The sequence below is a fragment of the Temnothorax nylanderi genome, unplaced genomic scaffold, assembly GCF_030848795.1.
Source record: "Temnothorax nylanderi isolate EJ_2023f unplaced genomic scaffold, tnyl_v1.0 TNYL_tig0022_pilon, whole genome shotgun sequence".
NCBI lineage: Eukaryota > Metazoa > Arthropoda > Insecta > Hymenoptera > Formicidae > Temnothorax > Temnothorax nylanderi.
Window position 1 is genome coordinate 1,336,575 of NW_027249084.1, and position 14,229 is coordinate 1,350,803.

The 14,229-nt window shown below is 39.2% G+C and overlaps 1 protein-coding gene across 1 annotated transcript in view; it reads left to right on the forward strand.

Moving 5' to 3' along the window:
• Nucleotides 1-4,309: 4,309 nt before the first annotated feature.
• LOC139769441 (uncharacterized) overlaps nt 4,310-14,229 on the forward strand; it is a 37,031-nt gene continuing 27,111 nt past the window's right edge. Inside the window, exon 1 of the mRNA XM_071700505.1 lies at nt 4,310-4,429. The gene's annotated coding sequence lies outside the window, so the exon portion shown is untranslated. The remainder of the gene's footprint in view (nt 4,430-14,229) is intronic.

Below are 14,229 nucleotides of genomic sequence, written 5' to 3' on the forward strand. Positions count from 1 at the left end.
CGCGCGGCAAGCGTTTCCGCGTCCTGTGTGCAGAAGCCATTACATCATGCATGCCATGGGACTCCAGCCTTATATATCAAGCCCCTTGCACAATGCCAGGCAACAGGCAATAGGAACAGGAAATAACCAAAAAATCGTTGGCCGCGTTCAGCAGACACAACTGTTGAGTTCGTCTTATCAACACTCTACGTTGATTAGTTGGTTCTAAAAGTAAGAACCAATCACGTTCGACTGCTACTGAGCGGCTTGGTCTGCTGAACGCGCCCGTTAATTACAACCTAAAAAATTTGAATGCTATGATTGGTTGGCAACAGGCAATAGGCACAGAATTTTAGTTACACGACATTTTCCTCAAAAAAAGAGGGGATAATGTTGGTACTAAAGAAAATCCCTAGGCAACACAATTTAATTTTTGTAGATTAGTAGCACTGCGTAAGTAGTAATCTGTTAAGTTAGAGGAAGCCTTTTTCAAAATATATGCGCACGAATACAAAATAATCAAACCTTTTTGACACATGCGTGATAATGAAAGGACAGTATTTGTTATTTGTCGTAATCTTCGGTATTTCTATTTTCCATTATTGTGTACACAATTGGAAATGTCTGAAATTGTAGAACAATTAAATTTACTCATACATTTACATGTACATGTTAAATTTACATTTACATGTTTTAGCCGTGCGCTCGTTATTCGTTAAAAAGTTATTAACAAAAAAAAGTTTGGAAAATATAGCAGCTATTTTGAGTATTGGAAGGGATAAATAACTAATATATATGTCGAAATAGTTCACGCATACACTTTCCACGCGAAACGAGGTGCCACATGGGTTCGTGACGCGCTTTACAAGCTCATTTAAGGCACGGGGGGGTGCAGGGGGGGGGCGAAGCCCCCCTCCGCTCACGCTTAAAGCGAAATACATTTCCTAAACGGGCACGCCGAAGGCGTGTCCATGGGGGGGGGGGTACGGGGGTGGCGAAGCCCCCCCCCCTGCCCACCCATCAACCCAAGCCACACCGCCAGGTGCATGGGGGGGCGGGCGAAGCCCCCCCCGCTCACGCATGTACGCACGGCTAAAACATGTAAATGTAAATTTAACATGTACATGTAAATGTATGAGTAAATTTAATTGTTCTACAATTTCAGACATTTCCAATTGTGTATACAATAATGGAAAATAGAAATACCGAAGATTACGACAAATAACAAATACTGTCCTTTCATTATCACGCATGTGTCAAAAAGGTTTGATTATTTTGTATTCGTGCGCATATATTTTGAAAAAGGCTTCCTCTAACTTAAGGATGTATTGCACCTATTTTCAAAGCGCTACCAAGTGGATAAAAATTTGTGAGAATGTTCTTTTAGTCTTCCTGATGTGCTACAAAAAAGTAGAAACGAATCCACTAAACGGTTGCTGAGATATAACGATTTTAATTTTCACTGATTTTACACGTATTCTTATGGGAAGAGACGATTTTGGCGGATAAAACAGCTAAAAAAATGTTGAAGGAGCGCTACCAATATTTTGAATTTTTTTGTACATCTAGTATACGAATAGATGAAAATATCTGCCAAGTTTCAATTGTCTTCACTACACCGTTTTAAAGAAATAAATTATAACTTGAGATAATTTTGCTGTCGGCACGAACATCTCGTGAAAGCGCGGCAACGTCGCAATCAGCTGGGCAAGCAAATCATAACCTATGGCTGTGGCTGTCGCTATACGTATAGCTTTTCGTCGAGCGAGTCTTTTTTATAAACTGCTTTTGTCACTATTTTGCCTTTCCACCGATAACTTTTCGTGTCTGACATTGTAAAAATGTAAACAAACAGACATAACCTCGCAGCTCGCATCAAGTCTCGCACTGTTTTGGTACTGTGCAAGGCTGCCAACCTACGTGAATCGAGTCATAGAGAGTCGCATAACAATGTTTATAATAAATAATATTCAAAATTATCGTTTATATGATACATATTTATCTTTTTTGACGTTATTAAAGTCACATTTGTTTATCAGCACTGCTGAATAATGTCTTTCGCTTTGAAATAATTTGACGTTATAAAGTTGAAATCAGGGCATTTTCACTGCCAAAAGTTTAGGCTCATAAATTACAAAAATTGCAAATAATACTGGAAAAAACATTTGTAAAGTAAAAAATACCTTTGTAGGAGTAAAAATAAGACTCCTACTATCATTTGAGTATCTTACATCTAGATTTACTATGCGTTAGGCGTAGATATTCAAGTATTTCAAATTTCATGCACTTTTGTCTAAGATTGTACGTGTGATACATCCTTAACAGATTACTACTTACGCAGTGCTACTAATCTACAAAAATTAAATTGTGTTGCCTAGGGATGTTCTTTAGTACCAACATTATCCCCTCTTTTTTTGAGGAAAATGTCGTGTAAGGGTGAAGTTCCATGGAACCAGCGTATGGCGTACCGGCGTATGGTGTACAGAAGCTTGGCTAATCACAGGCTTTACGCTCGTTTTCGTTACGCCAGCACAAACATCGGCTGTCCCATGGAGCGTATTTAAGCAGCGTAATGATTAATAAGCCAATTACAGTGTTGTTTTACAAAGCTTATTTTCAAAATGGATGCTCAAGGGGTCTTGTGATTGGCTTATTGATCATTACGCCGGCATAAATACGCCCTATGGGACAGCCGATGAAATTTTCAGCGCAATTTTTAACACATACATTCATACATGAAGCAATATTCCGTATGCGTGTACGTGGGTGTGTATCATTGTAGCATAAACGCCGAAACGCTTCAAAAACCAGCGTAACATCTGTGCTGGCGTAACGAAAACAAGCGTAAAGCCTGTGATTAGCCAAGCTTCTTTACGCCATACGCCGGTACGCCGTACGCTGGCTCCATGGGACTTTACCCTAACCCTTAAAAGTACGTACTATATATACGCATGCGCCAAATAGAGGCACAAATTTATATAAGGCATATGGCCGCATGTGTAGGTAAGTGAGAATGTACAGTGTAAGCTTATTGGCTTGCGACTTGCTTGTGACTTTATTTGGCGCATGCGTTCTAACTTTGGGCCAATTCCTTTTAGTGACACAAGTCGACACAAACATCGTTCTATCCTTCTTGGCATTCAATGAATAACAAAGACAGAACGACACTTGTGTCGACTTGTGTCACTAAAAGGAATTGGCCCTTTACTGCTAACGTTTTTCTGCTTAAGTTTTTTATGTGTCATGCAGTGCCGTAACTAGCCTACTTTTTACGCTCGGTGCGAGCTTAACATTTTGCGCTCCCCCTCCTTTCAAACACTTTTAATAAAAAGAACAATAAATATTTAAAAAAATATCAATTAGCTTACAATGTAACTTACGAGCTTTATGTGATGCAAACTCGTCAATAATATTTTCATAATTAAGTTGCCTTGCAATCGAATTCTCTATGGACAAAACGTCCTTTGTCAATTAAAATCCTTTGTCAATCTCTGCTGCGGAACTTATACAGTAGACTTCGCCGAGAAGTCAAGATTTAAGCGCCGATTTCACAGTCTCCGATTAACCTGATCCTCCGATTAAACTCACTCTTCGTCTCTTTCTAAGAGGGACAGTTATGCTAAGACTCCATAGACGCGGCAACGCCGTGCGGCAGAGTGCGTTGACCAATCAACAAATTTTGATTTTGCCGCAGATTAACGCAGACGACTTGCGGCAGCCTTCTGATTGGTCAACGCACTCTGCCGCACGGCGTTGCCACGTCTATGGAGTCTTAGCATTAGAAAGAGATGCAGAGTGAGTTTAATCGGAAGATCAAATTAATCGGAGACTGTGAAATCGGCTGGGCCGATCACGTAATTTTTCCTGTAAGGCGGAAACGTGAAAAGTTTCATGTAACTATCTCTTTCTATTGGTGTTGAATAGAAAGTGATAGTCACATAAAACTTCACTTTTCACATTTCCGCTCTAGGGGAAAAGATACATGATCGATCTCCTGGCCACTCGACGCGCGGCGGTACGCCCTTGGAGGTTTCGAGTCATGGAGGAAGAATTGTTTATGCCTTCTTTTTTCAAACTTATTTTATCGTCTTGACTGTGCCCCCCCCCCCTGAACCTTGCGCCCTGTGCCATGGCCCTAACCGCGCGCGTTTGGTCAATGTATAATTGAAGAGGCTAATTTAACCAATCACAATGCTTGAATCTATTCACTATCGTTAGCTGTCGTTGGAGTGAGAACGTGACTGAAAGAGATGCCGTATCGCTCTCTGAAAAGAGGCAAGAGCCGCATCTCAAAATGGCCGATGCTATCCGTGAAGGGCGTGAAGGAACTTTTGTGCCATAAACCAGAAGAAAAAGAGCCGCATCTGAATAAGAAGTGACTAAAAGAGCATCTGTTTGACGATTTTTATTTTCTATCCAGTCTCATGCCATGGAAAGTGATTAGAAACCTGTAAGTATGATTTATGTTGCTTTGTGTGAAATATTTTAGTCGATATTTTATTACAAAATACAGTTGTGTTTAAATCTATAAAGTTGAGGTTAACTTGCTGGTTGGCGGTCGCAAAAGTACATGATGTTTTGTATGTTTTAATGTATTTCAATTGAAAGGTCTGTCATGATTTCTAAAATATCACCGATAATTTCACAAGTACGTAACTGGGGTTAGACCGTCGTGAGACAGGTTAGTTTTACCCTACTGATGACCAGTCATTGCGATAGTAATCTTGCTCAGTACGAGAGAACCGCAGGTTCGGACATTTGGTTCACGCACTCGGTCGAGCGGCCGGTGGTGCGAAGCTACCATCCGTGGGATTATGCCTGAACGCCTCTAAGGCCGTATCCTCTCTAATCAAAGGTGGCAATGATATCTCTAGGAGTCTTGTGAGTCGAAAAGCTCAAAACAATGTGACGCACTACTAGACGGCCGGTCCTCACGGGCCGGTCATCACACGAGCCCGGTTTGCTGTACGGCGCCTCTGCCCATCGTCGGGATCTCACCGCTTACGACGGCACGGCGTCTAAGTCGAACATGAGTTTCGCGAGTTCGATGTCGAGACTCGGAATCGTCTGTAGACGACTTAGGTACGTCCCCAGACGACGACGTATCTTAATAAAAAAATTTCACATTTGGACTTTGCGTCGCAATATCTCCGCTCGTAGGGCACGTAAGGGAAAAATAAAAACACTTATTTATAAATCGACTCCAAGCTACCGATCAAGCCTACTTAGAACTTATCCGTTCACTCGTTATTGAGATTTCAACATCTCGAGTACTCGCAACTCGTCGCGTCGCGTAAAAGAGTCACGGTGCGGTCTCGCTTCGCGTGTACTTGGCGCGAGACACTACCGTGTCTTTTGACATTGGAATCGGGGGGAAAAAGGGTGAATTTTTTAGCATCGACAATTTAAATATTCGAAATTATGCACACGACTGAATCGAAATCGATTCTTAAATTGATATGTTTTTTGACAAAATGATTTCTATGTCAAATCAATATCGATTCGAAGTATTATGCGCATTTCCTATCTCCAATTGGAACACCGTGGCATATTTTCTAAGTGAAAGGATTTATTTATAAAAATCGGCATCCACCACTCGACATGGGAGGTCCCAGATTCTATGATCTATTATACCTGCACTAGATTCGGTGATTTTATCTGTTCTAGAGTTATATGTGTATTAGATGTTTCAAAACAACGGCACCTTGTGCTTTTGCCATTTTTTGTGACTAAAGAAAGCAAATCTTATATACTTTCTTAAAATCGCGGGTCACTGGTATATATTCCCATGTCTTTCAAATACAAATTCGGACAGGATTTCCTGTAAGAACTAAATTTGTATAGCACCAGCCCCTTTATATCTCAAGCGGTCACGCGTAACAGTAGCTGTCGCTGTCACCATCACTGAATACATGTCGATGATAGAATCCCTTTTTCATTAAGTTCCCTGAGTAACTGTTAGCTATATCAAACACCGGGAAAGCTAGGAGAGAACACAGAAAGAGCTGTCTTGCAGATAGTTCATCCAGGTTTTAACGTTCATTAATTTCACCTAGTGACGTGAATTTCACGTGTGACGCACGCCTAGTAGTGCGTCACATTGTTTTGAGCCTTTCGACTCACGAGACTCCTAGGCCGGTATTCATAGTCTTCAAGGTCGTCTTAAGTAATGTCTTAAGACGCTAATACGGCTCTGTGATTGGTTCATGACATCTTAAGATTGAACTTAAGACGGTCTTAAATAACTATGAATACCGGCCCTAGAGATATCATTGCCACCTTTGATTAGAGAGGATACGGCCTTAGAGGCGTTCAGGCATAATCCCACGGATGGTAGCTTCGCACCACCGGCCACTATCCAGCTATCTGAATCCATTCTACAAACTTTGCTGATATTCTCCTATAAATCTAAAGGACCGTCTACAATAGCCGTAAGAGTATGCAGTAAGATGTAAGCACTAAGCTATTGACCAGCCACAGTCAATTATTCTTGAATTGTAAAAATTCCATTAGTCAATAGCTTACTGCTTATGTCTTACTACATACTCTTATGCCCGTATCAGACTACGGATTGGGATTGAGATTGGATTGAAATTAGACCAATCAGAGCAAAGTTTACTAAACTTGAGATTAGTTTTCTCTGTTCTGATTGATTAAATTTCAATCCAATCTCAATCCCAATCCGTAGTCTGATACGGGCTTTACGGCTATTGTAGACGGTCCTTAACGGTTCTTAGTTCCAGTCTACAATAGGTGTTTTAAGCCCTAAGCCCTAAGAAATTGACCAATCACAGTCAATTATTCTCCTCAAATTTAACTGTGATTGAACAATTTCTTAAAGCTTAGGGATTAAAACACCTATTGTAGACGGGCACTTACACATCACTTCGTATGGAGTGTTTTTAAAAGCATCCAATGTCTAAGAAAGTACTCACCACATAGACCGGCATTCATAGTCAGATCTTATATTTAAGATCGTCTTAAGTTTATCTTTTATAGATGCTATACGACTCGTTTTATTGGCTACGAAGTATCTAAAGATGAACTTATATAAGACGATCTTATATATAAGATTTGACTATGGCTGCGGTCCACTTAACGCTACAAATGCTTTGAAGCGTTCTGCTCCTTCTTTCTTCATTGAAAGAAAGGAGAAGAGGAATGTTTCGAAGCATTTGTAGTGTCAAGTGGACCGCAGCCTAGGCATACCGGCCATAGTCACCCTAATAATGCCATAAACCAGCCTTGGTAGCATGTGGAGGGGATGGCTCCCGTACCGCGTACATTAGAGTCTCTGGGCCGCGATTCTGTAACTCGTTATCCAGTATCGTTATCGTTATATTGTCGTTGCGCAGCTTTTTTACCATATAGTATACCTGCGTAACTGTATGAGCCCCTGCACACAAATTGCCGTAGCAGTAACGTAAGTACAATTCTTATGTTACGTCTTATGTTACTGCTACGGCAATTTGTGTGCGGAGGCCTTTAGTTTTACTGCTTAAGTTTTTCTAAAGTTCGTGTGCCAAGTGCTTAAGTTTGTGTGCTAAGGCCTTAAGCCTGCGGGGTACGTGATAACGTGATAAAGGGAAATAACAACTCGAAAGCGAACTCGACAAACCTTAGATTCGGGAACATTTAGAGCATATTATTCGGTCTGCAGTCTGGCTTACAACATGTGGAGGGTAGAGATCCTTAACCAGAGATCAGACAAACCGTTAACGATCTTTGATTGGCTCCGTCGCTTGGGGTATAACCGGAAATGTGAGAGAAAGATATAACCCCAAGAAATCCTAGCCGACCTAGCCATAAGTGTCCGTCGAAACTAGAGTTCGGAATACCCGGGTATCCGAGGATCCGCCCGCTCGCCCATTACCCGTTGTATACGGATCTGGACCGGTTTCGCGGCTACCCAGAGATAATTTGGGTTAGGTATCCATGCGATGCGGGTATCCGTACGATATAGGTACAGTCTATTATTCTTCTCACATTCGACTGTGGTTGGTCAATTTCTTAGTGCTTAGGGCTTAAAACACCTATTGTAGATCGGGACTTAGAGTGCAATGCGTGCTGTGTTAGCACTTTATTTCTCATTAAAATCCTTAAAATCTGAAATCCTTAGTGGAAAATTTGTCCTTTCTACCATCATGAATACTACTTTTGTCATATTGGGGCAAATAACCCCAGTGGCCTAATGGCTTAAACAAGCTATTAATAATCGCGTGGAAGGCCCAAATTATCCATTCTAACTTTTTTTGAAGACCAAGAAGATACAACCAGCTCCGCAGATTTATGAAATTCTGGCAAACCACTTGACTTTGTCTGATTTGACAATGTTGGCTGCTAACTTACAATCCATATCACGGCTCTATCAGAACCTAATATTTGCAACCCCTTTATTATAACCCAAGGTTTTCTTTTAAACAAAAACCTTAAGGGGATCCTATAGCGAAGGCCGAACTTCCTCGATGTCGATAATGTCAACATTTCTAGTTTTGTTTTCTATGTTATATATCTATATCTGTCCTTGTCTAACTATAGGTATCTGTCCTTGTCCGATTGCTGCGCCATCTCTCGCTACATGCAATACTGCTTATCCTATCAACCTGCATGTGCTTTTGCACATATAAAAGTTAAAAGCATGACACTTTTTTTCTAGACTTCTATCGTAGTTGTAATTGCACGATATTGTTCTTCAATGTTTTCCCTAGAGGGCTAGTATCTCATTTTGTATATATAAACTGCAGTATTTTTGTATAAGCGAATATTGTCGTCAGTGACAGCTCTATGTGCCCAAATTTTTAATTTTTTTTGTTTTGAATGTAAAACCGACTCTAGCCCTCTGCATTTTTGTGCGTGCTTTAATTCTGTATAAAAATTTTGCAATTCCGTAAAGCTAATTAAAAGTTGTATGCTTTTAACTAAATGTCGGTAATTACTGCCACTATAGGATCCCCTTAATAAAGAATATATTAATTAAACACAAATAAGTACATTTATTACGCCAATAAATAATTGACAATTAAGGCTTTTTAATCGACTCGATTGGCTATCATCGTCGTGACAACTCGACCATTGGTTTTGGTCAGATTAATCGTCAAGACATTTCGACCATGGGTTTTGGTCCTTCTGCCTCAGTCGACACCCTACACGGAATGAGGGAGGTTCCAGGTTAGAACCTGGTAATATAACCAGAGGTAATATTTTTCACAATAAATTAAATTATTTAAATGTGATGCTTATATATATATATATATAATATATATATATAATATATATATATATAATATATATATATATATATATATATATATATATAAGCTTCAAAATTATATCAATTCAGAAGAACCAAAACCCCTGATCGAAATGTCTTGACAATTAATCTGACCAAAACCAATGGTCGAGTTGTCATGACGATGATAGCCAATCGAGTCGATTAAAAAGTCTTAATTGTTAATATATTAATTTATTATTAAATATTTTCAAAGTTGTAGTTTACAATAATGGACAATATAACATTATAGATAAAACTGATAAAAAATTTCTTTGTTCTATTCATTTCATGATGCAAATTCTGTCAAAAATAATTACATTAAAAAATTTTTATAAAAGAGTAATGGAAAGCAAAACCAAATCGCAATAAATGTATAAGAAGATTTATTGATGATATAATTTGATGATATAATTAAAAATTGTCATGATTGTGCTACAACTACGCTCTTTTCTTTCCCTTCTCCCTAGAGAAGCAATTTAAAACTGATTTCTCGTAGCGATATCAGAAAATTAGGTAAAATCATGTGTTAAGTGGTTTTAATTACTCAGAAAACTTAGACAGCGCCAGAAAGTTTCTACGTCGCTCAACAACGAAATAGATACAACTAGGAACACCTTCAGGATTCTGTATCATCTTTTACTACTATATGCACTTATACTACTACAAATCTCCCTCTCCTACAACATTCTCCAGTATCAACCGCCTACATCGCCGCAATGTTCTTGTCTTTAGACCAATCAATTACAGAATTACACACCTGTCTAATCGATAGAGAGATTCTCTCTATCGATTCTACTCTCGTAAAACTGAAGAAACTTTATTAATACTGGGAGCTTTCCAGCAAGCGAAAAGTTCCCACTGCATGTAAGCTAAGTCGATGTGTTTTTAACGATAAAGGCCCTTGCACAATGCCAGGCAATAGGCAATAGGAACAGGAAATAACCAAACATTTGTTAATTACAACCTAAAAAATTCGAATGTTATGATTGGTTGGCAACAGGCAATAGGCACAAAATTTTTAACATGACGGAAACTCTGTGTCTATTGCTTGTGTCACTGTTTATTCTACATTTATACATGATTTCTGATTTCTATTCCCTGTTTCTATTGCTTGTTGCCTCAGTTGCTTGGCATTGTGTAAGGGCCTTAACACCTGCTCTCCCATGACATATTTCTTATGGTCGTCAGTGGTGATATGAGAATCGTAATAATAATTATTTATCTTCCATAACAAGTATCGACCATTACTTAAATGCGCAATCATTTTTTAAGGAACAATTTGTCTGATCGCAATGCCAATGCCGACTATAATGACAATACCGATCATTGTCCAGAAAAAATATGAGACTTTATTCATACCTAATGTGAGCCTCGACTTCGTTTATTGTTACTGCCTGGCCGGCTTCTCATGTTCTTCTCTTCTTTTTTTTTAATAAAAATTAAAATGTAATAATTATTCCTGTAGTGGCTCTAATGTGCGATTCAAAATTATTTTTTCAAATTTGTATAGCACAAAGATGACGCACATTGTTTAATAATACATAAAAATTATATGGTAAACATGGTAAACATGGCATTATGTTTATATAGGGAAATCGTTTTTTTCGTTTCCAAAAATTGTTTTTATTTTGTAACTTTGGATAATTCTTTGTAATATATTATACTTGAATAGATTTAAATAAAATTACGACATATTTCGATATGTTATTAATTCTTTTTGCAATAAAACATTTTAACGTTTTTACAATTTTTTAATAATAGGAAAATTGCGTAAATATTGTACAATAATTGCATCATTCAATAGAGAGGAATTTCATAATTATTGCACTAACAATAAGATGATTCACCATAACGCAACAGTTTTGTCAGCATAAAATTTCTGAATAATATTTGCACAAAAATTGATAAATTCAATTTTGGGTATAAATTATGCACAATTACTTCAATATTTAATTAGAAGCAAAATCATTCCAGCAAATACCGATAAAATATATACTAACTGAAATGAGCGTTGGGCCTGCCTATGCGATATGAGAGAGAGCATACGGCACATTGTCCGATCTCTGGTTAAGGAGGTTCAGTGGCTACAAAAAAATGCAGCCAATTTCATGAAATTTTAATATGTTGTTCTGGAATGCAAAATAGAATTATGTGAATTTTTTGGGAATTTTTCACCGTCCCGTTTTGAAAAAAATCTACTCCAAAAATTGTACTTTTTAGCATAGGTTCTTATGGGAAATGACATATTGCACACCTTTAGAATGAAATAAGTGCAAGAAAAAAATGCAAATAATAAGGAAAAAAAAATATGCACATGTAACTTAATAATGTACAAATAAATGAGTGAAAGAAAGGGGAAGGTTACCGCACATTTCGTAGAAAAATTAATTATTAAAGCATAAATTGCTTGATTTTTCGTCTGCTAGACTGCCACGGTCGTGAGCAGCAGCACGCACTATACACGCGGCGACTAATCAGAGCAATCCCCTTCACTCCCACTACTTCAAACGCTAGTGCTGGCTAGTGCGCTGTTGCCAGAACCCCCGCGTCCCACTACTCCCCCCGATGAAGCCACCGAACCTCCTTAAGGATCTCTAGTCAAGGTGTCTCGAGCAACGCTGTTCCTTGTCTGGTTTTCTTGATCGGTCTGTACTTTATCCGCACTCCATCCTCCCCACTCTTGACTACGCTGTGGACTAAACAAGAAGAGAGGAACTTCTCTCTCACATCGCTCGCCGTGGATTTCTATAGCAGCGCTCGTTTCAGTTTGTATATATTTCAGTGTATATATAACAGTTACATATATACCACCCATAACTACTAAGGAAGAGATAGACCGAGTGTAAAGCCTTGTGTACACGATTTCTGAAATCGGTCCAAGTCCTCGATTCAAGTTCTCGAATAGAAGTAGTTGTACTTTGATGATTCTAGATAGCGTTAGAGTCGAAAAATGTGGGGTCGAGAGCTGAGTATGAGCCTGGGCCCGTAGAATATATATATATATATATATATATAATTCTCTTTTCTCTATTTATCAAAGATTTATGAAAGTTATATACATTTCCGTTGTCCAACGTTACATTGACCGTCATTGACTAGCTATTTATAAAGTAATAACGTTGGCAACATGGAATTGAATCGATAACTTGTACGGAAAAATGGGACAGGATGCATTTTTCTGTACGAGATTTCTATTCGAGAAATTCATCCGAGTTGCCTGTGTACACGATTCGAGTTCTAGTAACTTTTTCTCGGACCGAGGACTCGGACCGATTTCTAGTATCGTGTACACAAGGTTTAAGGCTGAAGTCACATGGCATGTATTTTCCGCGTAACGCGTAAAGGCCGTCACACATAAAATGCCGTAAGGACGTAAAACGTAAGCGTAAGAAAATCGATCAATCCCAATCGAGTATTTTCCCCTACTGGGATTACGAACAGCGCAATACTTGATTGGGATTGGTCGATTTTCTTACGCTTACGTTTTACGTTCTTACGCGATTTTATGTGTGAAGGCCTTAACCGCGTAACCAATTAAAAGCGTTTCGCATTTTCGGTTACGCATATTCGCGCTTCTGATTGGTTACGCGATACGCTTAGGGTGCGGTCACATGGACTGATATTTTCCTCGTAACTGATTTTCCGCGACTGATATTCTCCTTGCGGTCGAAGAATAATGAACTGTGATTGGCCAATTCTTACGACTTACGACTTACAACATCCGTTGTAAGAAATTGACCAATCATTAGTTGATTATTCTTTTCAAATTCGATTGTGATTGGTCAATTTCTTACGACTAACGACTTACGACAGTTACGACACCCATTGTAGACCGGGCCTGAGAAAAATTTGTTTCCGAAAAAAAAATTCTCTCATTGGACCATCGGCTACGTTGCGACATCCGACTCCGACATACGACTGATTGTAGACCGGGCCTAAGGGCCGGTCTACAATGGGTGTTGTAAGTTGTGAGTCGTAAGAATTGACCAATCACAGTCCATTATTCACCTTGCGGTCGAAGAATAATGAACTGTGATTGGCCAATTCTTACGACTTACGACTTACAACATCCATTGTAGACCGGGCCTAAGGCGGGTTACGTCTAAATTCGGCTATTTCCGATTAATGAGTACGGTTCGGATATGTTCGGCGTTTGGATCAAGGCCGGTTATGCAGCAATAAGTGATCATATGTGCTCCATTGTGCGCAGGCGTTATGTCTACGACTACGGCTTTGGGCCGGTTCTACATTGGTCGTATCGTAACGTCGTAAGTCGTAACTCGTAAGAAACTGACTAATCACAGTCGATTATTCTCTTCAAATTCGACTGTAATTGGTCAATTTCTTACGACTTACGACTTACGACGCTACGATACGACCAATGTAGAACCGGCCCAAAGCTGTAGTCGTAGACATAACGCCTGCGCACAATGGAGCACATATGATCACTTATTGCTGCATAAAAGCTAACGGCATAGTATAAGTATACACAGTAGAGACACTGAACTTGTTTAGTGGTACTCAATTTCCAGTGCGCATGCATCGGTTTATCCTACCAGGAATATGGCGGCCTGTATGTAGGACAAAGAGAGAGATACTTCTCTCTCTTTCTCTCTTAAGCGTTTACAAGCCCAGAAAGATGGCGGCGAGTCATGTGACCTGGGACCCATTACATCAAAGGTGCGGAGTCAGTGTCACTACTGTATGTACTTTTACTGTGCTAACGGCTTCTTCTTTCACTTCTTCTTCTTCTTTTCACGTTAACAGCAAAAGCTAACGGCTAAGGGCCAAAGCACATAAGGGCCGGTCTACAATGGGTGTCGTAAGTCGTAAATCGTAAGAATTGGCCAATCACAGTTCATTATTCTTCAACCGCAAGAAGAATAATAGACTGTCATTGGTCAAGTAGCGTAGCGATATACGACAGTCGTAGTCGTGGATATAAGTAACGCACAAGGATTGACGTTAGCGTATGTCGT